General features: G+C 46.0%; 1 protein-coding gene across 1 annotated transcript in view; it reads right to left on the bottom strand.

Annotated features, from left to right (window-relative positions):
- B3GNT2 (UDP-GlcNAc:betaGal beta-1,3-N-acetylglucosaminyltransferase 2) overlaps positions 1–23,730 on the bottom strand; it is a 28,087-nt gene extending 4,357 nt beyond the window's left edge. The window contains 1 exon segment of the mRNA XM_034659202.1: positions 23,669–23,730. The gene's annotated coding sequence lies outside the window, so the exon portion shown is untranslated.
- Positions 23,731–27,201: the final 3,471 nt, after the last annotated feature.

Below are 27,201 nucleotides of genomic sequence, written 5' to 3'. Positions count from 1 at the left end.
CATTTTATACCTGAGGAAACAGATTTAAAGAAATAGCTGTTAAGGGCAGAGCTGGGTTCCACGGCCACCAAGTCAATGAGGTTCCAAGGCCACCAAGTCATGTGGTAGCCACTCTCCTCTAACTTCTAGAAACAAAGCTGGGTGCCCATTTTAACCAAGGGTAGTGTTTATTTATTTATTTTTTTAATATAAGAGGATTTTCAAGTTTACTGGGTTCTAACAAATAGTCCCAAGGTAGAAATATTTGTCATGCTGAGAATGCTGTGAAGCTATCACATGCTGGATAGCCCAGATTAGATGGGTTGGAATTCACAAGTTCTTTTGTGTCTCTTAAAATCTGTCTAGTAGATCCCTATCTGGTTGCTTGTGTTTACCGCTGCTAAATAGCTTTGGTTAGAGACACAGCAGTAAAAGGTGCTTTAAAAAAAAAAAAAAAAGCCCCTATACCATACCCCCACACCCCTAAAGTTTTTGCATATCTAGAAAACACGGCAGATGACAAAGTTATATGGGTGCCCTCAGCTCACCCAGTAAACATCCCCCTTTCACCACCCCATTTCTCCCCTCACTTCTCAACCACTACCCACCTCCACCCCTCAAGAACCCCACCACTGAGCCACCAAGAAAGGGACATTTTTAAAAAGATTTTATTTAATTATTTATTTATTTATTTAGAGACTGAGCAAGCAGGGGCAGGGGGTGGAGGGAGAGAAGGGGATGGAGAGGGAGAATCCCAAGCAGACTCCCAAGGCAGGGCTCAATCTCATGACCCTGAGATCATGACCTGAGCCGAAATCAAGAGTAGGACACTTAACCGACTGAGCCACCCAGGTGCCCCAAGAAAGGGATTTTTTTTTTTTAAAGATTTTATTTATTTATTTATTTGACAGAGAGAGAGAGACAGCCAGCGAGAGAGGGAACACAAGCAGGGGGAGTGGGAGAGGAAGAAGCAGGCTCCCAGAGGAGAAGCCCGATGCAGGGCTCGATCCCAGGACTCCGGGATCATGCCCTGAGCTGAAGGCAGATGCTTAATGACTGAGCCACCCAGGTGCCCCAAGAAAGGGCTTTCTTAAACTTCCTAAGGCAGTTAAAACAAACCCCAACACATTTCTTTACTCCTTAATTCTAGTTCGAAAGGGTCCCAAGGCGCACACAACCTGAATAATTCAAACACCCATACCCAAGTCTAGGGTCCACACCCTCCTTAGGTCAGCTCCTTTCAAATGAGCTTTTGGGCAAATATAAGGAGCAAACTGAAGGTCTCAGTCCAATACATCTTTGGCAACTTAAACCTCTTTGCTCTGGGCCTTACTTGCAAGAAGAGAACTCAAATGGACACTCAGAATGTACTTGCATGGGTACCTCATACAGGTGAAGAAATAGCCATCTTTTAAGAAAGTAAGTCGTATTTTAAGTTTTGGGATTTTTTTTTTGGCCTCTAGATGAGACAAAATGGTTTTCAAAAACAAGTGATTCTCTCTAAATTGGGATAACTCTCCTAAAGCTACTGTAGCACTTGGCCCCGTATCTCAGATCTCTATGTCTTGGGTGCTTCATGTAAACAGCCTGAAGGAAGGACAATAAGGAAAAGTATGAGGATGAATGGAGAAAGCCCACAATGAGGAAAAAGATTTGGAAGGTACTCAGGAAAAAACAGTGCATACTATGAACAGCTAACTACTGAAATTTTCAACTCAGAAAAGGAATATGGGTATCAGGAGACTATTTCTGAAGTTTCTAGAGTAAGAGAGGTCAGCTTAAGGAGAAAAAAGAGAAGCATAGGACTCTACATAACAGGCTGTGAACCTCTGAGTTAATTTTCCTAGGGAAAGATTCCGGGTAAATAATATGTGAGATGATTCCAGATAAATGAGCTGGTTGTACATCCAGATAATGGGGCAGGGCTATGGCTATGTGGAATCCAGCCATAACTGTCTGAAGTGATGGCCTGAAGTTTCTGTCATGGAAAGCACCATAACTTCTTTTGGGACTACTCTGAGGAAAACACGAGGCTTGCCACCCCTGGCCAAGACTTCCAACTTCATCCACTGCAATTCAGGCTTTTATTTCCATGATCAAGACCCAGCCAGGACTTCCCATCACCTCAGCCAAGACGGGGCTCTGTGGCTCTCAAAGGGACACCATCCCCACCTTCTATCTGCTCAAGGATTCCAGTCTGCAGAGCACTTTCTTGTGCATTTCTCATTTGCACCCCCTCAGGGAAGCTGAAAGGATAGCCCCCGTTTTAAGTGAGAAAAATGGAGGCTCGGAGACAGTTAATTGAGCTGCCTAAATATTACACAAGAGTTAAGTGACAAGGGTGACAGGATGCAGCTTTCTGGTTCCTAACCCAGGGCTCTTTGGATTTCCTTTTTCTACAAGGCACTGGCCACATTCTTGTAACCTGACCCAGGTTGGTCAACAGCAAAGTCTCAAGGGCTGGCTCAAGACTAAAAACCCCCAAAGCACAGGAAAACTCTATTTGTTAGCTCAAATGTACCTAAGATACATTTGATCATTACCAAGCCTCTCCGAAGAAAAGGAAATGGGAATGCCTAGCAGCTCCCAGCCCCCCTTCTGAGAATGGGCCAGGCTTCCCAGTCCAAATTCCCAAACACGCACCTCAGGCTCTTACCACTACTTGCTAAAGGGCATTTCTTCCAACCTGAGAAGGAAGGACGGAAAACCAAGATTCTCAATTATACATCAAGCTTAAACGTCATCTTTCATTTGTGACCTGGGCACGGTTCCTCGCATGAGAACTCAGCTTTTGGCAGACTCTTTCAACAAACCAAAGTTCACGGAAAGGAGGATAAAACAGTGACCCCCATAAAAATATCTGTGGGAAAAAGCTCTCTGAATATCTGACTAAATATTCCCATTGCAGACATAAAACCAATACATGTTCTTTTCTGAGCAGGAAGTTACATCGCTTAAAAAGAATTTGAGTACGAAAACTTACCCCAAAGCTGGGGAAGATGTTATACAACGCTTACTATGAAACACAGAATTTTTATGGTGAATAACAGAAATAGGAGAAAATCCCATATGCAAACAAAGAATAACCTTAGCTTTTCACCTTGTGCCTCGGGGTAGAGCCTTCCCCCCACTCCCAACAAGGACTGAACAGTTTTGAAATTTCTAAAACACTTCAGTTAGTTCTGTTTAGTGGAAAAGAACTTCCTTCTTTATTTTGTAATTAAAATATTTGGAAAAGCAAGGTAGAAGCAGGAAAAATATACTTGTTAGCTGAAAATGGATTATAAAACAGCACATGCTTAAACTATGTGAAAATCGAGATAAAATAACCACACAAAACCAAAACTGGTTTAATTGGGATGGTAGGATTGTAGGTTACTTGAACATTCTTTAGTGCCGCCACACCATGTCTGTCTTTGGACAGCGTCTCCTGCGCACATCTACCAGCTGGGATGGGGGTGGGGAGCGTATCTCACACAATTCCTGAGGCTGACTTCCCTCCCATCTTTATGACGCCAAGTCGATAGCCTGTGTCATGGCCTCAGTACCACAGTCACTCCACCACTGTCCTAGACCCCCTGTGACAACATCCATCCCCAGCCCACCTGACAGCTTTCCTTGGGCCTGTGCTATTTATCTGAAGCCATCTATTAGAAAGGACTATGAATACCTATGCCCTGTTTTAATAAATACTTAGGTACCTGCCAAGCACCAGCAATCGTGATTTAACCCGCCCAAGGTCACACAGCTGATCAACGGCAGAGCCAGGATTCAAACCCAAGCAGCTCAGCTCTGAGTCTGAGTTTTAAACCATGATACAAGCGAACAGTGCCACACAAGGTTATGACTAATGGGACATTAGTCTTATTTTCCATGGTTAATCTCCTTAAAAATTGTTAAATATCTTAAAGCTTTACATTTATACATTTGAACCTACAAAACTACCATGAGTCAAAGCCAGATATGGGAGGCAGGGTGATAAATAAGTAAACTTGATTAATGATTACTATATAAGCCAAATTCTGGGCAAAACTCACATGCCTCATTTTGTTTCCCAGTATGCAGTCCCATGCATCCCAGTATTTCATTCAGGGACACTAGAGTGGGAACCACTGAAGGGGCTTATCCTAAAATGTTTACTCCAGTTCTGAAAGCCCTAGAAACACTGAAACAAAATGCTGGCCAGAAAACATTCTAATGTAGCCATCAACAGGCAGGAGGACTCATTCTCAAAACTCCAACTCAGGGATATTCTCTCTCTCTCTCTCCCTCTCTCTCTCTCTCTCTCTCTCACACACACACACACAGCCAAGGAGCTCAGGCAAGTTAGAGAGGTGGCTACCAACGGCTAGTCAGGGACAGAGCCAGCAATCACACCCAGGCCTGACCCGAAACCTGTGCTTGGCACTGCCCTACAGTATTACCAAGGTTATAAAGGAAGGCAGGACCTTCTTATAACCATTACATAAAATGAGCAGCCACCCCTGTCCAGTCAGGCTGAGGCAAGGAAGCTGGAAATCCAAGTTCTTAACCACAGTATGGGCTGGCAGCCTTCGCGTCCAGGAGGTCCTGCTTCCTGCTCACTCTCTTGCACAAACCAGACACAAAAGTCCGCCAGGGGGAGAGAGCCCAAGCCCACTGCCCTATCACGAGAACGGGGGAAGCACAGACAGGCTTTGGAGACCTGGCACATCACTCTGCTGGCCCGCTGCTCTCCCCCACCCTCGAGGGGCCTGGAGAGAGTGGCTTTCCTAAGTCCTTAGCTCCCAGGCTGCTCCCAGCTGTTGCCTGGTCCTTGCCAGCCCTTTCCAGGCTCTGCCCCAATAAACAGAGACAGGGACAGTTTGCAGCTAAGTGGTTCTGGGGGAGAGAACAGCTCCCACCACTCGGCATACAGTGGGGTGATCAGGGTGTGAGTGAAGCAGCTCAGGGGACCAGAAGAGCTGGGCCATACCCAGAACCTCCCTTAAGAGCAGCAAGAAGCCCGGGTTCTTGCCAGGCCTGGCGTAGGAAGGCCAGGACTTTCCCCATAACCTCACCTAGAAGCTGGCACCAAGAGAGAACACATATGTGTCTCTGACTTTGCCTTCTAATCTCTAAGTCTTAGAGCAGCTACCAGCTACATGCAAGGGATCTGGCTGATAGTCATCAGTACGAGTATTAGTACTTCACATTTGAAATTAAAAGGAAAAAGAACATATAATGAATCCACTCACCCACACATCCCCACAGGCAACATTACACACAAAAATGTCTGGAAGGACATGTTCTCGTCCCTAACTGATTATAGTTCCTCAAAGCCCAGCATGGCTGATGTTCTCAAGGGGTATTTATCATTTAAGATAAAATTATCACCAAGAACTTTCAGAAAAGGGGGAAGAAGAAAATTTAGCAAATGATGACAGAAATTAATCTTCCCACAGGCCATCTTGACCCTGCCTTTAATAAAACTGACAACAGTTTTAGCTGTTTAGTGTAAAAGATTATGTAGTTATAAAACAAGGCTGGTATATGTTTGAGGATAGAAATGTCCCCAATCCATTTTCACTTTGAAGGTCAGCCTGGCATCCGGAGTCAGCCCAGAATTAAATTCTGGTTATGCTACCTACTAGCTGTGTGACCTTGGGCAAGTTACTTGACCTCTCTGAGTCTGTTTCCTCATTTGTAAAAGGGGGAAGATATAACCTACCATTCCAGTTTGTTGTCTACCACTCAATGGGCATTCAATAGTTCTCGTTCAAGGATACTGATCCCTCCAACACTAAGCACATTACTCAAGTTTTGTCGTTCATTGCCCCTTTTATAAATTCTCCCTCTCTAGAAACCCATGTAACCACTACCTTAAACATCACCTCCAAAAGGAAGACCACAGGTTGACCCAGTTAATTCCAGATACTAGCTTCTAAATGCTTTGTAGGGTCCCTCTTCCCACGTCCACTATTTGTAATGGGTCAATTTCACAGGCACCTGGATGTACATCCCAGAATTACCTTGAATTGCTGCTTCTTCATGCTCTCCCCGTCCAACCAGGAACCGGGTCTCATGTTCCCACAATGTGACTTGCACACCTCCCCGTCACCTCTCTTCTATTCTATTCAGGCTCTGCCACTGACTACTGTGACAGCCTCCTGCCTTACTTCCCACCATGCTCCCAGACAGGCCGTCTTCCCCAACTACTCAGTCTTTAGTCCCCTGTACATACATACTCTTCCTGCTCATGCTGTTCCCCCAGTTTGGTCAGACAACCACCAGCAGGCTCCTGCTCCCTCAAAGCACTACCTACCCGTGCTGTCTTCTAAAGCTCCCCTCTTCTCCACTCCCAGAGCATGAGCTCAGAGCCTCATGGCCTCTTCCCTTCTTCTCCAGGATCTCCTGCCCAGTGATATGCCCCAGCCTCAACACCAGCCCCAGTCTTCTCACTCGCATGCCCTTCTGGTCCTAGCCCGGGCACTTCATAATGACTCGTGCTTCCTCCACCGTCTCCAGCCAATATCCCTCATCTCCATGCCATCCACACTTGAACATTCAAACACAGCAAAAACATTTCTCTTCCAGAAAATCTCAGCTTCACTCTGCCATCTGCAGAGTGCCGTCCCTTTGCTATGCCTTCCTGGAGAGCTTCTATTCCTTCCAAATAAATTAGTTCCAGTGTCACCTCCTGGGTGGAGCACCGACCTCCCAGGAGTTAGGGCACCCTCTCCTGATCATGTTGGCCTACACCTGGCATATTCCATACTCAAGCTCTTCACACTATACCACATTACCCCAGCACGTGGCACCTGAGTCATTCCACATTTGCTAAATGGACAGATATTTTGGTCATCTGCTCAAGTTCAATGAATACAGTGAGATAGTCAGTAGAAACTAGATTAAACATATATACCTTTTCTCCAAAGAGGTGACACAGGAAAATCACTGACTTATGAGCTGGTAAATGACACACACACGTATGTATACAAATCTGTCTCTTTTCAAAGTACTAAAGTACAACAGAAAAACATTATTATTTTTTTTGTCTGTATTAATGTCTGTAGTCAATCTAGGAGTTCGGGGACAAGATCTGAAGAGATAAACGGGGATGGACACTGTCACCCAACCCCTCATTTCCCACAGTCAGCCCCAGACCCACCAAAGGCAACATACTTGGGTGTGCTTTGACTGGGCGTGCCCTGTGCACAGGGGATGCACGTGCACGAGATTCAGCAGTGCTTCCAGGGGAGCGCTCCAACCCTTCTCCTGCGGCAGACCCCATCCTCCGTCCTATCTCCAAATAGGGGAGCCTCCACACCTTCTTTCTGGCAATGGGAGGACCCTGAGCAACTGTCACCCCCATCAAGACCATGACAGTGGAGGCCCAGGGTGAACACGCCTCAAGGAAGGAAGGCCCTTGGTACAGACTTAAAATTCCCTAAAGCGGGAAATCATCTTAGAAAACAAAGGCTGAAAGGCAGGCAGTTGCTTCCTGTGGAGACTTTTTTTGAGAGAGAGAGAATCTTAAGCAGGCTCTTCACCCAGCACAGAGCCCTATGCGGGGCTCAATCTCATGACCCTGAGATCATGATCTGAGCCAAAATCAAGAGTCGGACACTTAACTGACTGAGCCGCCCAGGCGCCCCATTCCTGTGGAGCTTAATGTGTGCTGGAGGCCTTGTTAAGAGCTATACATGGCTATGCCTTCGTAAGTGTTTCCACTCTGAGCTCCAGGAGCTAGGTACAAACGGCACAGTCTGGCAGGCTCTCAACAGGCCCTCAGAGAAATCCCTTGATTTCTCTCCGATCCATCCTTCTGTTTGCTTAGTTGGGTTACATGGGATGGGCATTTCAGTCTGGGTCCAACCAGGAGGCAGAAACCACACAGTAATTTATGCACAAGTTTTAGAATCTGGTAACTGAGTAACTATAAAGATGGAATAGAATTCTAAGAGCAGCCTTTGGCAAAAGAAAAGTACCAGAAAAAGGACAAAGGTGGAGGAGAGGTTCAGAGCTTATTTGAGAAGGTAAGGATGGCAGAAAAGTTCCCAGGTTCCCAGGCCAGAGATGGTCCAGTCCCCAGGAAAGCAGGAACCACGCCCGGGGGTGCAGGCACAAAGCCTGGAACACACAGGGTCCCCATAAGGAGAATAAGTGAAAACAAGCCTTGGAGCCTGCTGGGTGGGGCATGCAAAGAGAACAAGGGTGCAGAGGGAATCACCACACACAGGGAGTCGAGGGTGCTGCTGGAACCAGGAAGTGGGGAGACCCCCTTCTAGGGCAGGTTAGCATGTCAATGTATGCCTTAGACAGGAGCAGCTCGTGGCCAGAGCCTGGGACAAAGATTAGGTGGCCAGGATCATGGGGCTCCAGTATGAATATACGTGGGGCTAACCAGCCAGGGCAGGGAAGCAGTGACCCGGGGTGAGCCCAGACTCCCCGATCCTACCACTGCTGCTGGAGCTGGAAAAAGCCATGCCCTCGTGGGCACCGAGGAGTGCAGGCAAAACAGCAGCTTTTACAGGAGCCTGGTTCTAGACCCTGGGAACCAAGAAGGAAAATCCCCTTCTTCTGCAACATCTTCTTCAGAGCCTCAACTTACAGAAGGCAAAGGTAAAATATTTGAAGGCCCTGATCCATTTTCACGTATCAGGCAACACAGGGTGAATGTGGAGCTGAGATTCAACAGTCACAAACTGGCACAAGTTCTACATCTCTAAATCACCAACCCAACTTCATCTCCAAGCATACTTTCATTTGAGTCTGAAGTCAGGAGGACAGGTTTATTATAAAACACGGGTCCTATACAATGAATTGAGAGATAGCCAACACATAGGTGACCACCCATTCGTGGACAGCAGAGGTCAAGGCAGGACCTGAGTGAGGCACAGGGTGTCTGCAGGCAGAGGTAACACAGCCAGTCTGTGGGCTCTGAGGCCACACTGGGAAGAGGAAGTAAGTGCTGGCGGGCCCAGGGCCTCTCCCCAGAAGGGGACCCACATCTGCATCTCACGGAACAAGTGCTGTCACTGGAGAGGCTGTTGGAATGTGTTCTTTCACAGGCCTTCGATTTAAAAAAAATAAAGAAAAGAAAATGCAGTCAATCATACAGGAATATGAAATAAGGGAAAATGAAGAACACCAAATTGATGTCCATGTCGACAATAAATAGAGTTGGCTTCTGCATTCACTGAGATTTTTATTTTTAGTTTGGGGGGGGGGAGAATCTGAGCAGGCTCCACACCCAGCGCAGAGCCTGATTCGGGGCTGAATCTCATGATCCTGAGATCATGACCTGAGCCGAAAGCCAAAATCGAGTCGGATGCACAAGGAACTGAGCCACCCAGGTGCCCCACTGAGATTTAATTTCTGGAAAGCAGATTCAGCTCACAGGGGAGAGAGCGCAGTCTGAGTAGTCGGTCTCCTATCAGCAGAGCTCTCATGCATCTCTGATGCAACACAGGAATTTTTCTGGCTTACAAATCACTACCAATGAGTTGTTTGTGATTTTCCGCAAAATCAAAAAAATGTTGATGTACAACTTCATAAATGCCATCTTTTTTGTCTTATTATTTCCTTTGGAAAAACTAGAGAGAGAAAATAAACAATCAAATTATTCTCCTCTCCTTCCCTTCCATCCCCCAAACTGGTTTATCTTCCCTGCACACCCAAGAACATAGAGCTATCCATGTTGACCGTGGACATTGTCCTTCTTTTTAATCTTTACAAAGAAAGGACATCTCCCTGTTTTAATTTATACTATTCTTTTCACATACTTCCTTCCTGATTTTCCGACTCCTCGTGCCCTTTCCCATTTTTTCTATGTCGGTGGTTCTCCCCTCATTTAATTTTTGCAAGCTCAAAAATGTGAAGCAATTAGTCTGAGGTTATGGAGCTAATCCCGGTGGAGCCAGCATGTGGAGCCAGCATGTGGACCCTGGACCCTGACCCCAAGACTAAGCTCTCACTCTTTCTACCACACAATGTTGTTGTTCAAGAAGATTTCAAGAATCCCCAAATAAATCTGGACTTAAAATAATTAAGAATGAAAATCTCAATCAGCATGAGAAAGGAATCCTGTAGACAAAAATCACCCGTTGGGAACTGTTCATGGTTTAAGGTACCAGAGGTCCTGGTCTGGTAACGCAGGCACCTTCCCAACCAGGGCTGGAGTCCCTGCAGACATGTGTTAGGTAAACTAAAGAATGAGAGACTGGCAGGGGCTTAAACTGGCCTACTCACAAACTCAAACCCTTTTGTGAGAGCTGTTTACAGAGAAAATGCTGCCTTTTCATTCCCCTTGCCTCCAGCAGCACAGCCTGAAGGGAGGGGATCCCAGCACAGCCCTGCACCCTGCTACAGGTCAGTGCAGAGCTGGCCCACAAGTCAGCTCCCCCAGACAGGAGAGGAAGGGACCCCAGCCCGTGTCAGAAAAGATGACCAAAGAATCAATGTTGGCCACAAACCCTACCATCTCACCCTTTTACTGATTTTCTCCATCACAAGCACACACATTCCACACGCACAGATCACAGACCAAGTTTGTTACCAGAAAGAACCCGTAAGAATTTCCTCTCCAGGGCTTGAGAGCTCATCAACTCCAATCACCTCATTTACAGATGAGGAAACCAAGGTACCAGGAGGCCCAGAATCTCAGCCGACGCCCCGCCTCGGGCAGAGAGTCAGGCTGGCATGTCCCAGCAGTGAGAGTTACTGTGAGTGACAAAGGCTTTTCCTCACAGTCTGCAGCTCCCGCTCTAGGCCTTCAACAGAAATAAGCAAAAGGCAAAAAGGCCAAGCCCACCAGCGCTGCCGGAGTGGCGCCATCCCGAGCCCCTCTCCCGGGTGTGTCTGTATTACTTCCCTTTGCTGCTGGAACACTGAACACACACATTTATCTGACTTATCCACACTTGTTGTTAACAAGTCTGACACACCCACAGGATGTGGGGGGCCCCAAGGACAGAGGCTGGGCCAAATCCACATTCATTCCTTTATCTCTCGTGCCCGCTCAGGCAATACATTGATACTTCAGGCAATGAATCTGAGGACAAGAAGGACCAGTAAAGGAACAAGGACAACGGGAGCCTGCTTCTCCCTCTGCCTGCAGCTTCCCCTGCTTGTGCGCACTAGCTTGCTGTCTCTGACAAATAAATACATAAAATCTTAAAAAAAAAAAAAAAGGGAAACAAAGGCTAACTAAAATTTTTATTTTTTTGATCTTTTTGATCAAGAGTCAGCATTACTCTAAACAGGTCGTTGTTGAATAATTTCACACAGACCCCGTCTCCAGCTCTCCCCGGAGTCCCATACCTGGTCCCTGGCTATTTGTCAGTCCAGGCCACTCCTCTTCCTAAGGGCCCTAAGCCTTTTCCAATTCCAGTGCTTTCCCCCTTGATGCCTTACCCCTCAGTCATCACATCACAGAAGCATTAACAGGTGTCATCTCAATGCACCACATAACCTAAAAACATCTCAGGAAGCAGTCTAATATGATTAAATAAATCTATAAACAAACATAGGCGCAAGGGTTGGAAGGCAATTACAAATTAATAAAAATGAACAAACATAAATTACAGTACTGGACTAGAAAAGAATCCCATTATATAAACTAAGTTATCAAACTGACCTTGCATAAATGCTTCTGGAAATAAGCAGGCTGTCAGCATGGCTTGGCAATCTTGCTGTAAAGAGATGGGGGGAGTAATTTGGTGCCTGCTCTGTGGCCTCCTTTTGTCTACAGAGACTTATAAAGAAAAGCTAATGAAATCAGTAAGAGACAATATTTTTGTAGAAGTATTAGGAAAGAGATTACTGCCATTTTTACATAGTAAAAATACATGAAAATTTCACCTCAAGACTAACTTTTAACAAAATTAAAAGTTGACGCTCGTCAAAGTTTTAAAATAGATTTTCAAAATTAAGTCATTCCCCACCACTTAATTCCATGGGTTGTGATAACTGACCACAAACAGAAGAACTTTTTTATTTTATTTATTAAAAAAAAGATTTTATTTATTTATTTGACAGAGACAGCCAGCGAGAGGGGGAACACAAGCAAGGGGAGTGGGAGAGGAAGAACCAGGCCTCCCGCGGAGGAGCCTGATGTGGGGCTCGATCCCAGAACCTCGGGATCACGCCCCAAGCCGAAGGCAGACGCCTAATGACTGAGCCACCCAGGCGCTCCAGAACTTTATTTTAAAACAATCCTTTAATGTTAAGCACCTGGACAGTCAAATCCAATTTTTCATTTTCTCTGGCACAGAGATTTATCTATGTCACTTCCACAAGCTCCACAGACAAACTTTCGACCACTGCCCTTCCCAATTTTATTAAATTTGGCAATTCTGGACCCTATAAAATGTAGAATTTGAGATCATGTCCATCAATTTCCTGTAAAATAAAAGTTTCCATTTGTCTTCCTTCTAAAATAAAAATATAACCTCCCCAAATCAAAAAAACATTGTTTCAACATGCTGCAAACTGAGACTGCATATAGCATATTAGACTTCTTTTGTAACTTTAATATTTAAATCAACAGCAATGACATTCATTGTGTTTATCTTTTTTTTTTTAGATTTATTTGACAGAAAGACACAGCGAGAGAGAAGGAACACAAGCAGGGGGAGTGGGGGAGGGAGAAGCAGGCTTCCCACCGAGCAGGGAGCCCGATGTGGGGCTGGATCCCAGGACTCTGGGATCATGACCTGAGCTGAAGGCACCCCATTCATTGTGTTTATCTTAAGTAATTTAATAAATGGCCTTCAAAGACTCAATTTCTTGACTGTCAGAATGAAGGTTCCCAGTGACACATTTTTGTAAAGAGCACCTGCCCTTAGTTACAATGAAGGTGACAGCAAGGAGCATGAGGTACCATGCCTCAGCCTCCAGGACTCCTGTCATACTCATTCAGAGTCCCTTACAGCAGCAGCCTTGAGTTAACTGCCTGACGCACTGTTCTAAAAACATGCACGAAAATCATAGAAAGTTGTGCAGATTTGGCATGTGCCGAGATTTAAATAATGTTGTATTAAAATATAAGGACTCAACAGAGCTAATACATTGTGCGGGGAGGGGAGACAAGAAATGAAGGAATGGGATGGAGGTACCAGAGACACTCCTTGTAACAAGACTAACGAGTGCATACCAGCCCCTACCCATTCACGGAGGGCTCATCCACATGCCAGGAAGCATGCCAAGGGCCCAACTGGGTACTCAGTCCTGTGAAATGGTTCTTGAGGTATCCTCATTTTGCAGAAATGTCAACTGCTTCCAAAACTAGCCTAAGGTTCCCAAAATGGACAGTGAAGGGAAGGAGACTGGCAGGAACTGGGAAGCCAGATGGGTTCACACCCCCACTGCTTCCAAACTTGAAGACAAGCATTGGAGCTGCATGGTTCGCACGGTCAGGTACAGGGGAGGTAGGCACCCCCATCCTCATTAAGCACTCTCACAAAGACCTGACCCTAGAGCCAAGTATGCTACCCTCAAAATCCGCTCCCAGAGAACTCCTGGGCACCTGTACCCCATAAGTACAACTCCTGCCCTCCCCTCCCACACCTCTGCTCATGCTAGCTTCCCTCAGCCTGAAATGTCCATTCTCCTCCTTCTCAATCCTAGCCTTGAAGACCCAGGTTCAAATGCCACCGCCTCCTCCATGAGGACACCCTCTATTCCCTCAGTGCCCTGTACTTAATCTTCCCTCCCAGCACTTGGGATTCCCCCCAAACTGGAACCTCCCAAAAGGAATACCAAGCGCTAGTTACCCAGAACCCACCCCTCACCCCCAGCAATGCTTCCCAGCCCAAACGGTTCCAGATGAGCCAAGATCCCACTCTCCTCAACCCTGAGGGAGGCGGGAGCAAGGCACCCCCACCGTGTGCTGAAACCACGAGATGAAAGCACCCCAACCACTGAGTGCCAGCCACCGCTCCTCACACATACTGAGTATCCAATGAAACTGGGCTTCCCCTGGGATGCCACCTCTCCTCCAGAGTCAAGGCCCATCCTCATCCCAGAAGACAACCTTTCTAGTGACGAGTGACCCTAGGGTGGCAACTTCAGAATAGGGTACCAAACAAGCAAAGTGCTCCCCGCCCCCCGCCAGTTCCCTTCTCCTAGATTCCTTTCCCTTTCCTGCCTCTTTTCCCTTCCTCAAACAGCAAATTTCAAGAAGTTACTAAAAGAAGCTTAAGGATTGTTTTTAAGTTGCTTTTTCAAATATCAAAATAAATTGTACAGATTGAAAATACATATCCTCAAAACTGACATTCTGGCCTTTTACCCAAACGTTCTATTAAAAGGGGGCTGTTCAACCAAGACTTATGTCCACATATTTAAAGAGATGAAATGGTAACACTTCTTTCTTTGGCCACCTGCCAAGGAAAATTTATGTTGCCAAAATAAAAGAGATTATGTTTGCTCAATATATGAGCACAGGACGAGCAGCTTAGAAACGGGGCCTCTTTTACCAAGCAGCTTAAATCATCTAATTTTACGTATGTCTGTGAATGTCACCTTCACATGTCATAGGCTATCACCTACTTGGAAATATCAGGGACTATAGCAATCTGTGTGTCCTCTGGTGTTCACCCTCTGCTCACTTCTCCCTCCCCATGGGGGGGGTCCCCAAACACTCCCATAGTTTCTACTTCTCCAACTGGTGACCTGGAGGTCCAGCAGGACCTGCCCTGCCATCCGGGATGATGCCCACACAGCCTCCTACTCATGCGTTGGGTAAGGACGAAAACAGAGAGGCCATCAGGCTGAAACCAGTGACAGCCACCTGACGCTTCATTCTATCACTCTCTGCCTGTACAGGTTTCAAAATTTCCATGATAAAGAGGATTTTTTTTTAAAGGATCCATCAGAACCTTAAGGGAAAAAAATTCAAAAGAGAGAAACATTCAGTTAAAAATAGGAGTATTCATGAGAGATATTTTAAGTTCATTTGAAGAAAATAATTCCTTATGTGGTGAAAAGAAGAAGAAATAAAATGGATGCATTTCATTTACTTTAAGAATAAAAGCTATATAAATTCCTTATAAACAAACATCAAATTCAGCCATAAAATAATGAATGTAAAATATATTTCTTTAGTTTCAAATGTTAAATATTTAGAAAAGATGGTATTTGTAACAAACCCAATTAGACCATTTCAATGCTAAACAAACATATTTGATTCTGAAAACACCACTAGGCATCCCAATGAATAATCTAAAGCCAGACTTGAAGGCTTTATTTTGTTCTGTTTTGTTTTTTTAACACAATTGTGTTACTCTCTGATCAAGACTCAAAAGAAGCACTTCAGAGAAGCATTTGGATGTTAAGTGCTTTTCAAAGAAAATAAACAACATAATTCTGAAGCACAAATTAAAAACCTTAGCAAGTTTATGGTCCATAGAAACAACCTTACTGGAGGGTTAACGCTTTCATATTCATGACTGCACTGGATTTAAACAATCAACATGTGAGGTTGGCTGTGCAGGTTTTTTCCTATTTTGTGGGGGTGGGGGAGGCAAAAGAAGCTAAGTGGGTTGCCATGGTTTCAAAGGGGTTTTTTTTTTTTTTTTGGTTTTGTTTTGTTTTGTTTTGTTTTTTTGTTTTTTGTTAAAGTCAGCTCTTCCAGCCAAAATTTACTTCAAGTTCTCCACATGGAGCACTCTCACCATAACAGCAAGTCACTTGCCAGGCCTCCTAAGATCACTGTCCTCTGTGACAGTGCTAGATGCCCCCCTGGGGTCCCGTAACAAGGGCAGATCTCCATTCTCCTTCACCCTCCCAGTGGATCCAGGCACAAGGCCCTCTTTCCCTTCTCTGTCAACATCCTGAAAAGGTTCTGCTCCTTGTTGTGCCCGGACCTTCCCAATTCCCTTCATCCTCTAGAATTTTCATAGTCCTTGGCCTCTCCTGACTTCCTAGGGCACCTAACACTGCCCCCGTCCCAAATTCAAGACCACTGAACCCGGATTCTCTTCCTCATTCTGCATCTTCGCAGCTTTGCTCCTGGCCTCATGCCCCAAAATAGGTGCTCTCCACAATTCTGGGCTCAAGCTTGTTACTGGGTCTTCCCTTGCTCCAACCCCTGGACCCTCTGAGACACCACGACAGCCGCCAATGTCCTGAATGTTAAATGGAGATCCCCAATGTACCTGTACCTGCAGATCTCCCCCTTCACACTTTCCTGCACTGATCTCCAAATCCCATCCCACCAACTTGAGTCTTTTTATCTCTCACTCTCTTTCAAATAAATCACATATATACACTTTAATCCTGTACCGTCCCTGGCCTGGTTTGGGCACTGAGCTTTCCTCCAGAAAGACTGATGAAGTGACCAGATTCAACAAGTATGAAGCACTACGCTTAACTGAGCAGTGTTTAAAACAGACAACCGAGAATAAGGTTATGGCCGATCATCGTAACGTTGGTAAGAACTCAGACAAAATAAAAAGGACAGTACAGATGATAAGGGTAAGAACAGTCAGACAAAACCTCTCTTCTCAGAAAGAAGATGGCAGGAGCAGGGCAGGAAGAGGGAACGGCCATTGCAACATGCCATTGCTCTCCAGAGGCAGGAGAGCGCAGAGACCAGTGTGGTGACAGTAAACTGAACCAAGAGCCTGGGAGGTGACAGAAGAACCCTGGCTTTAGTCTGACTTTAGTCTGAGAGTAGGAGCTACTAAAGGTTTCTGAGTAGAGAAGTATATAATTTCAGTTTTTAAATATTCCTCCACCTTCTTTCAGAGAATAGACTATTGAGGGGCAAACGGGAAACAGTTCTCCGTCAGAAGGCTGTAAAATGACCCAGGCCCACGATCACACCTGCCTTGCATCTACCTGTCAGGCTCAAGCTCATCTTCCTAAATGCAAGCCTGACCCGGACACGTCACCACATCCCCTCTGCAGGAACTTTCCATGGCTCCCCGACCTCCATAACTATCCAGTGCCACTTCTCTGCATGGTCACTGGGGTTTCACTGTGTCCTATTACCCCTTCTGAAACACCCTGACCTCCCAACCCGCGGGATCATCTGCTATTTCCCTGACACACTGCCACAAGCCTGCAGTACCTGCCTCTGCCCTCCAAAAAGTTATTAACTCATCCGTTAAGGCTAAGCCCAAACACTACTTCCTCAGGAAGCCTTTCTTGGCTGCCCCCCAAACTGCACATTATCTGCACCTCTATGAGAGCACGCTTCCATCAGTTCTAGGTTAGGGTTTCCACAGACTGGTAACTCGAGGGCAGAACTGGGCCTGACCCATCTAGGAATACACATGGGACCAAGCACAGTGCCAGGCATAGAGTAAGTGCTCAATTAATGCACACTGGCTAAGGGGATAAAATGCTCCTCTGATTATACACCATCTTGAAGTCCTAGGGAGAGGAGGTCTCAAGGACAGGTTTTCTCTCTCAGCTACTGTAATCTGGAAGACAGGGATCCTGATGGGAATGTTGGGGGACTGCATGCCCAGCACTCCTGACAATGGTACAGCCACAAGCAGGGGCCAGAGTGGCGATGGATTGGAATCCAAGCCTTCAAAGCCTCATGCCCTCTCAGCCAGGTATATCTCTAGGCAGGCCATACAATCCATTTTAAATTTGCCTAAAGTATAGGCAATGTGTTTTTCCTAAGCCCATTCTAGAGATGTACGGATGAAGAGAAAAGGACCCAAACCAAGTTAAGAGTAGCTACAGTGTCAGGAGATGGTGAAATCAATTTTATTTTCCTTTACCTTACCTTGATTTTTTTCCCCTAAATAAACATCATGAGAAAAAAGTCTCTTAGAAAGAATGCCACAGTGCCACCTGAGTTATAGTTAAAGAATGGCTCCAAAAATAGAAAGTATCCAAAAAGCCCACCAGAACACTGGGAACATGAGACCACAGAACATATACTACTACTTACAGAGGAAGATCATAGTAGTTGCATATGTTTGAAAAGGTTTGTCAGAGCACGCAATGGTCTGAGCCTAACAACTGGCCCTGCGCTTTCACTTCTGAAATAACTATTTCCCAAAACATAAAGCAGTGAACATTGTTCTGGATACCCCAGACACTGACCATTCCCTCTTACCTAAATTCTTCCATAGATTTCATAATCAAGTGTAAACTGTCACCACTGCACCCTAGCTTATACCATATAGGTGACAGCAAGTGACTGATTGGCTCTAAATGGGACATATTTCAATGACTGTCATTTCATGACTTATAGAGAAAATGTCAATTAAAAATAACAGGAGGGGTGCCTGTGTGGCCCAGTCCGTTAAGCATCCGACTCTCAATTTCAGCTCAGGTCATGGGGAATCTGCTTGAGATTCTCTCCCTCTCCCTCTTCCTCTGCCCCTCCCCCCACCACGCACAAGTGCACCTTCTCTCTTTCTCCCCCCCCTCGCTCTCCAAAACAAATAAAATAAATTTTTGAAAAAATAATAGGAGATCAGTTATCAAGACATAATATGTCTGATTTAAGCTGAAAGCTACATCAACAAAATGTTGAATCAACAAAGACTCGGCTTCTAACTTTCAGTAAAAGACCAACATAACTTTTATAGTGAAATAGCATGTTAACACAAGGAAGATATAATTGTTTTAATTACCACTTTTTTTTTAAAGATTTATTTATGTATTCTGAGAGAGAGACAATACACGTGTGAGTTGGAGGAGGGAGCAGAGGGAGAGAATTTCAAGCAGACTCCCTGCTGAGTGTGGCTCAATCCCACAACCCATGAGATTATGACCTGAGCTTGAAACCAAGAGTTGGACACTAAACCAACTGAGCCACCCAGGTGCCCCTTTAGTTATCACCTTTTTAAAGAAATAAAAGGGGAACAAGGAAACCGCATGTCAAGCACAGTGCTAGATATTTTAGGTATATGACCACATTAATCTTCTTAGTAAATGTGAGATGGAGTTTCATCTCCCTCATTTCACAAATGAAGAAACTGAGGCTCAGAGAGGTTAAGTAACTTAGTCACAATAACCACAGTCACACAGTGGCAAAAACCAACTCAAAACCAGCTGTTTCACAAAAGACTATACACAGTATGATTCTGTAATTCCACTTCTATTAGGTTCAAGAACAGGCAAAACCAATCTACATGAAAGGAGTCACATCTAAGATGATATGAAAGTTCACTCTAGAGGGTAGATACTGACTAGAAAGGGGCACAGGCACCTTCTGGGGTACTAAAAATGTTTACTTCTTGAGTGGGATGCTGGATATACATTCAGGAGCTGCACACAATACTAGGACACTTCACACTTTACTGCATGCTATACCTCAAGTTAAAAAAAAAAATTCCTCATTTGATTGACTCCAAGTTCATACTCTTAACCACTAAACCACCACTCTGACAGAATCTGGCCACACTCTAGAATTGATTCCCTCGGATAATCATTTTTTTCAAGTATTCTGGTAAGCAACGTACATCCTAATCACATCAGAGTGAAAACACTGGAACAATAAACCTGTTTTTAAATGCCACAGAATGAAAAGTAGAAAGTATCAATTTCCTGGCTACTGGGAATTTCCCCTCTGTAGCCACATCAGAATACAATTTTAAACCCTGCTTTAAGGGAATGTTCACAGATGTACAAAAAATAATTTGTAACAAAGTTATCTATGGAAATACCTACAGCTAAAATTACACAAAATATTTCAAGACATGCTATAACTTTATCAACAATGCTAACACTCAAAAGAATTTGAATTTTGGGGGCACCTAGCTGGCTCAGTCAGTAGAGCGTGAGACTCTTGATCTCAGGATTGTGAGTTCGAGCCCCATTCTGGGCATAGAGCCTACTTTTTTAAAAAAAGGAAATTTGAATTTTGTTACAAAAATTAAGAAAGGCAAGGAGACAAAGCTGATGGGCAAAGAACATAAAGTTCCAGTAGTGGCAACGCACAGTAAGTGCAAAATCTCAGCTCTGGGTTCTAGCATATAGAAAACTGGTACAATTAACTTTTTCCAGCAGTAAAGTAATTGTACCACATATGTCCTAATAACAAATTCTCCATCAAGTACAAGTTCTTCCCACCGAAGTTCTGTTCAGACTAGCAAAGCCTCATCACCAGGTGATGATGAAATCATTACATCAATTCTCTTAAAGTCTTATACCACACACATATACCTCTTATTCAAACGGTAATTGCCTCTCCAGAGAGAGAGGAATGTATTTATCCTACAATTTGGAGACATCTTTGGCAAGCACCTAGTTAACAGCTATCCCCCCTTTGGGGGGGGGGGCGGGGGGGCGGGGAACAACACACGACACGACACACACACAGCTGTACCTACACACCTGTTGGTTATATGTGCTGTGGTCCTTACTGGGTGCTTTTGATTAGGTCAGCCAGGAAATCCAACTTTCAAATCGTCAGAGCCCAGTTTAATTCGTGTTTTAACGTTCTCTATACACTAAAATTGCCAGGCAATTGACTGAAATGATTTTAGTTACCTCTGAGCATTTGCATATAAGACCAAAAGGCCTTTATGAGAATTTTCCAGTATTTGTAACTTGTACACAATTGGGCATGTTGCAATAGATTATATAACCAAATATTATCCCAGGTGCAAGAATCTTAATGTTTATAAAAGTAACCGTTGGCATTTGTTAATTGTTAAAGTCTTTAACAAACTGCTCAATAAAACTGTCAAAAAAAAAAAACACTAAAGTCAAATATTGTGGCTATTAAGCAAGTCAGAAAGAATTAAAAGCACTGACCCAGTATGTTAAGAACAGAGTACACTTCAGGCACATTCACAGCACCGGGTCAGGATCCCTAAATTATGGTTTAAAAAGAAACAACACAAAAAAACAGCATTACCAGAAAACATTAAAACTTAAAGTTTCAAAGTTTCTTTAAGAAACAGTGGACTCATCTTTTCTCTTATCCTGCATCAGCTGAAAAGCCTCATGCATTTCTACCCAGAACATCTTAGCTTTGTACCAACAATGCATCACATAAAGCAGAATGATCCTTTTTTTTTTTTTTTAGATTTCTTTATTTCCTAACAGAAATCCTTTTTTCCAATGTACCTCTAAAAAAGGCACACTTTTGGGGGCACCTGGGCGGCTATGTCAGTTAAACGTCTACCTTTGGCTCAAGTCATGATCCCAAGATCCAGGGATGGAGTCCCTCCTCTGGCAGACAGTCAGTCCACTGGTTCACAAACTGGCAGGCTGCCTGCTCAGCAGGGAGTCTGATCATCTCCCTCTCCCTCTGCCTCCCCGTGCTTGTGCTTTCTCATTCTCTCTCCAATAAAAAAAAAATTTTAAATAATTAAAAATTTAAAAATTTAAAAAATTAAAAAGGCACACATCTGAACAAATTGTATAGTGAAAAATCAACCATGAATTATCAGTTCCACTTTCCTATTTTAGCAAAACTGTAGTATCTCAGAACTGGAGAAATCTAAATTGTGTTTTTTTAGACAAGGAACACTTCAAAACTACAAGCCATTACTCAGCTATCCATCAGAAACCCAGAAAGAAAAATCATAACTTTTACAAGCATATTATGTTCATTTTCATCAACAGATTACTTCATTTCTTGGATTTTAAAAACTTTATCTGCCTCTGCCAAATCCGGCAGATTTCAGTCTCAGACCAATCTAAATGGTTCCCAGTTACTGTATTTGGTAAGGGGAAGTTGATGCCTAGAGGAACTTCTGTACGGATTACACAATGACCACCACTCATTAAGCGCTTCTTATTTCCCATGATGCAGAGCCAGGAGTTTGACAAACATTATCCTATCTGTCCTCAAAAACAATCTCGTAGACCAGGAGCTGCCGTCCCCAAAACCCGGTATGGAAAGTTAGGCTGGGATGATCAACAACCTGCCAGAGGTCACTGAACAGTATGTGGCAGATTCAAGACCAGTGAACAGCGAGGGTGGGAACTCGAACTTGAATGGAGAATTAGGCCTTTCATCAACAGTCATGAAATGAAGAGTCGTGAGCCCCTGAGGTTGGGAGATGGCCAACGGGAAAAGCAATACTTCAAACTGAAAATGTAATTTCAAAACATTAGATCCAAAGATACAGACATTTGCAAAGCTGGGCGGGGGGGGGGGGCAGGTTTACTCATGTAGAGAATTCTATAGGGATCTGCACTTCCCTCGTCTTAAAATCTAATCTGATTTAGGAGCACAGGGACTGTGTGTGTAACACTCTCCCAAATTCCAGGCTTAATAACCTCTGTTCAAAAGAGAGAAGTGAGAACTAGGGCAGTGGGAAGAAGTGACCGCCCAAGCCCGTCCTCCCACCAGGGTAAACTGTCAGATCCGTCAGAGCGCAACCAGGAGACAGCTCCGCTAGAGAGCCCTCAGACTGGGTTAGGCTCGGATCCCCCCGCCTTCCTAGTCCCGATCCTGACTCTGCTGGCCACCTCCCGAGGCAAAATACACCGGAAGAATTTGTTGTAACAAGTAGACGCCCATATTCACCAACTGGTTTAGCAATCTGTGCAATCTACAGCAAGGCTCCAACAAGGGAGGGGCAGGAGAACATGGCATAATCGTTCTAAACTATCTTTCTACGAAATTGGGAAGGTTCACGAGACCATGGGGGATAGGGGAGCAAAGACAAACACACCATCCCTGAGTTTTAAGCAGGAGATAGAGCCTCCTCGCCAACCCAGGCTTAAAAGAGTATTAATTTCAGAGATAGGCTTTCACGCCCCGACACTTGTAGGGAGATAAAGGGTTCTGGGGCTCCCCGGTCCTAAGCGCAAAACACCGTGGCCTGGATATTAAGGTGACTTGATTTTTATTACCTCCAGAAGGGTCCGCCTGCCGTGCCGGGACTACCTCCTGGATCTCCGCCGGCGGGGTCCCACCGAGCGTCCCCACGCCCACCCTTCTAGCGAGGTGTTTTGCAAAGGCCTGTCTTACGCGCTCCGGGCAGCACCCACCCATCCCCCTCCCCAGGTCTCAGACAAGTAGCCTGGTTAATCATTCAACGCCGGCGGCGTGGAACAATTTTTTAGAGGTCAAAGCGAAAGGTTCTCCCTAAGTTTCACAGAAACCAGCCTTTGGGGACTCGCAGGTGGCAGTGGCAAGCAGATGGGGGTGGGGAGCGGCGGCTGGTGGCTCCTTGGCTCACAAAACACCTGATCTCCCCATGCGGCAACCGAGACCAGCGCAGTGCGAGGGTGGGGTGAAGGAGTGAGAGTGAAAATTCACGCATGGCCCCCTACTCAAAACGCCGGTGGAAGCCAGGTGAGGACGCCGGCCCCAGACGCCCCTTCCCAATGCCTGCATCACCCCCGCGCGGGCTCCCCCGGAAGTTGGGGTGCAACGAGGAGGGGGGATGTCCCAGGGCCCCGTGGGGGTGGGGGTGGAATAGGGCAAGAGAGTAAAAAGACATGCTGCTGTGCTGGTTTTGTTATCCTCTTCCTCTAGGGTAAGGAAGCTGGAGGGAAGGGGGGACGCCTAAATGCGGCGGGAGCCTCCCAGGAACGGTTTCCTCCTGTGGCGCGCCGGTACGAAGCCGGAACCGGCGAGGAACGGGACTGCGAGGGACAGGAGTCGGTGCGGAGCAGCGGCGAGCGGCAAGCAGAGATAGAAAGGAGGTGGAGAGGGCTGGGGGAGACGGTGAGGNTTTTCTTGGCTGCTACTTTTGGAGACTTCCACGATCAAATAAATGAAGACATTAACCATCATCAGGATACCCCACAATTTTATTCTTCGACGTCCAACACTCATTTCTCATATCTTGTCCGGGAGCCGCTCCTGCTCAGCGGGGCGGGGGCGGGAGATCCCGGCCGCATCCACGTCCCGGCCGCTCGACGCGGCTCAGCCCGGCGAGCGCCGCCGCTCCCGCTCCATACGGTGCCGCGAGGGGCGGCCGGGTGGTGTCGGCGGCGGGGAAGTCACCGGCACGGCTCGTCTCCTGCACTTGTTGCCGCCAGCGCTACTGCGCCTCTCACTCCCAGCTCCAGCTCCCGGCGCCGCCGCCGCCTCTGGGCGCCCGGGTCCGGCCCCGCCTTCGCCCCCGCCTGGCGCGCCAATCAGGCCCGGCACCACCCCTCACGTCACCGCCCAGCGGGGCCCGCAGCCCGGCGCCCCAAGTTTGGGGAAGGCCGAGCTCCAGCCTGTCTGCCAGTTGGCGCCTAAGATTCGCCCAGGCTAGTGCTCCTCCTAGCTTCCAGAGACCCGCCGGGGGCCCCAAGTCCACACGTGGAAAGTAAAGGGTTAAACTGGAGGACGGGGACCCCAGGAAGTAGACCCCCTCGGAAGAACAGAACAGTTCGACCATATTCCAACCCCGGTCTAACCTAAATCTCTCCAACTGCAGGTCGCCCCTCTTGCGGTGCGCCTAATGTTGGGGGACTAAGCACAGAGCCTGGGTAGAACTCCAGTGACCTTTTCTGGCCAGAACCAGTTTGTGACTGGGCCTAGACCGTCTGGCCGGCGTGCCAGTGTTTGGGTGCGTGCGCCCCTGCAAAACCCAGAGTTCCACTGGGGAAGGGGGAACCAGGGCCAAAGTGGGATGTGACCATTGCTCTCTGCCCACCCGTTACTTGCCGCCACCTCTTAGATCCCCAAATAACGCCCTAAAGCCTAAGGCCTACAGTGGTGCCCTACTTGGCACTGCCACCCAATCTTCGAATTTATAAAGCCGCCCAGGAACTGGTGAGGGGGAAGTTTTAGCTCTCCTCCTTGTGGTGTCTTGCAGAGAATTTCCTCGAGGTCCCACGCGCGTCTTGGAAGCCAGAAATGCAAGGTGTCCAGACGCTGCGCCTCCAACCCGCGCCGCTGCCCAAAGGGGCAGGGCGGACACCTAGGAGCAGCCTAAATGGCTGAACTCTGACACACATACCTCCGGCTCCCCGCTACGACGCCCACCGGCCGAAACACCTGGAACCACAGACGCACCCTTCTTAGCCTAGCGCCCCCGCTGGCTCGCCAGAGCACTGCATTCTAAGGTGAGTCCCAGCCTCTGGGCCCAACTTTGGGGGCCCCAGGTAAGCCTAGCGCAACCGGATGGGGAGGTTGCGCAGGACTGAAAGGCCCAGAGCAGCCAGCTCGTCACGCGCGTGCTCCGTGGGGAGGCAAGCCTGGCCAGAGGCCCATCAGAAAGCACCTCCCTCGCTAGGTCCTTATCTCTTCAGGAAGAAAGAGATCCCCTTTACACAACCAGACCCAGCAATTAAGGACACTCCACCCTCAAATATTTGCATTTTTCAGAAGGCTTTTTGAGGCGGAATTAGCCGAAGGGGAAGGAAATGCAAATGTAGGGATTTCAGGCACCTAGGAGTTCAGCCCTCTGGACTGTGGGCCCTTACTCTTATCCCCGCTCCAACCAAAAGAATACTTTGCTGCTTGATGCACTGAGCCACGTGGGTGCACTCTTTTAGAAACAGACATTCAGGGTCATCTGGGAAAGTTTTGATTTTCAGCCTGCAGACCTTTTTGCTTTTATGTTGATCACATGATTCTCCTAAGACTGAAACATAAAAGTCTAAGAAACAAGTTGGATTTTGTATATTCACAGAAAAACAAAAAGGATGCACACTGACTGCTAACCACCGTTATCCCAAATGTGGGATTGGAGTGTGGGAAGGAGGGAAATGAATTTTATACCCTTATACTGACTCTGAATTTTGTATTTTTCCAGTTGTATTAACTGTCATAATTTAGAAAGCTAATAAAACATTTTTAAAGAAATATAGAATTTAGAAATTCTTGAAGAACTCTAGAGAAAGTATAAATTAATAAAAAAGAAAGCCTATGCTTTCATTCTGCATAAAAATAATCCTGAGTCCGTGTTCCTTGGGTTAAATAAAGATATCTCTAGGCTGCTGTTGTGATTAAATGCTGTGGTGGGACAAGACTGACATCTGAAGATTTTTCTGGGCCGTCAGATTGACAGATTGTTTCTATGCACGTGTGTCTTCCCTTTAAGTAGACGCCCAGTAGCCACAGACATACTTTCAGGGACTGCCTGCCAAGGAGTTTTTAGTAAAGAAACTGCTGCAGCGTAAGTTGGGATCCAACAAGGAAATTAAGAGTGTGTCCTTTGTAGCTGCTCAGGCCCTGAAATTTAAAAATAAGGGCATTCTCTCCATCCTGCCATTAATTAATGCAGCTGGGAGTGTATCTATAATAGCTAACACTGTTCCTTTGGGGGAATTACTCAACGCTAAGTTCCACACCGACTTGGCTGTAGTCTTCACTCTTGGGTTGGGGCCTGGGTCCATCATCAGTAGGTAAAGATGTATTATTTATTTATTTAACAAATATGTATTGACACTGGAGTGGTAAACATAACAGACAAACTCTTCTCTCTTGGAGCTCCCAGTTTAGCTGGAGAGAGACAGCTTCACAATTCAATGCACTGTCAATTATATAATGACAATTGCAGAAGTACAAGGTGGTGGGACCATTTGGGGAAGTCCAAGAGGGGGTGACATTTGAGTTGAGCTCTGAAGTGTGAGCAGGATTTACTCAGGCAAAGAAAAGGATGGAACAGAGTTCTGGCTGGTTTATACTACAAAGAGGATGTGGTTGAGGAAGAAGTTGGAGAGGTAGGCAGGGGCTACGTTCTGCAGGGTCTAGAATACCATTTTCAGTAAGATCACTCTGACCACAATGTGAAGAAGGAATAGGGAAAAGGGAGAAAGGGGGATGAGAGATAGTTAGGCCAAGTATATATATTGCCAAATATATATATGCCAAATATATATATTGCCAAATATATACTGCCAAATATAAATGACAGGGCTCTTGCCAAAATATAAATGAAAGGGCTGTTTATCCAAGTGGTAAAGCAAATGGAGAGAAGAATACCAACAAGACTTGGTGATTGCTTAACTAGGGAGGAATCGAGGAAAACTCCCAGTTCTCTGCTTCTTCAACCAGATGGACGGTGGTGCCATTTTCTCAGTTGGGGCACCCTCAGGGAAGAGAATTAAGAAAACCTTCCCAAGGTTCACATTTGGTCAAGGTGGGTCTGCAGTGGGTCTGCAGTGCCTGTGAGATGTCCAAGTGGAGATGTTGAATCGGACGTTGGTTGTAGGGTCTGGTGCTCTGAGGAGAGGCTGAAACTGAAGTAGTAAGTAGAGGTGGTAATAAAGCCAGGAGAATAAGGTGGTCTCCTAGGAGAGTATAGAGCTGGATCAGAAAACTATCTGCAGATGAAGTGGAGGAGATGCCAGAGAGGCAGGAAGAAAACTAGGAGCTTGGGGACATAGGGGTGTCCCAGGGAAAGAACATGTCTTAAGGAGGCAGTAGTCAACAGCACT

The sequence above is a fragment of the Ailuropoda melanoleuca genome, chromosome 4, assembly GCF_002007445.2.
Source record: "Ailuropoda melanoleuca isolate Jingjing chromosome 4, ASM200744v2, whole genome shotgun sequence".
NCBI classification, from domain to species: Eukaryota; Metazoa; Chordata; class Mammalia; order Carnivora; family Ursidae; genus Ailuropoda; species Ailuropoda melanoleuca.
The sequence above is the reverse complement of the archived record's forward strand: the minus strand, read 5'-3'. Positions and strand labels throughout refer to the sequence as shown.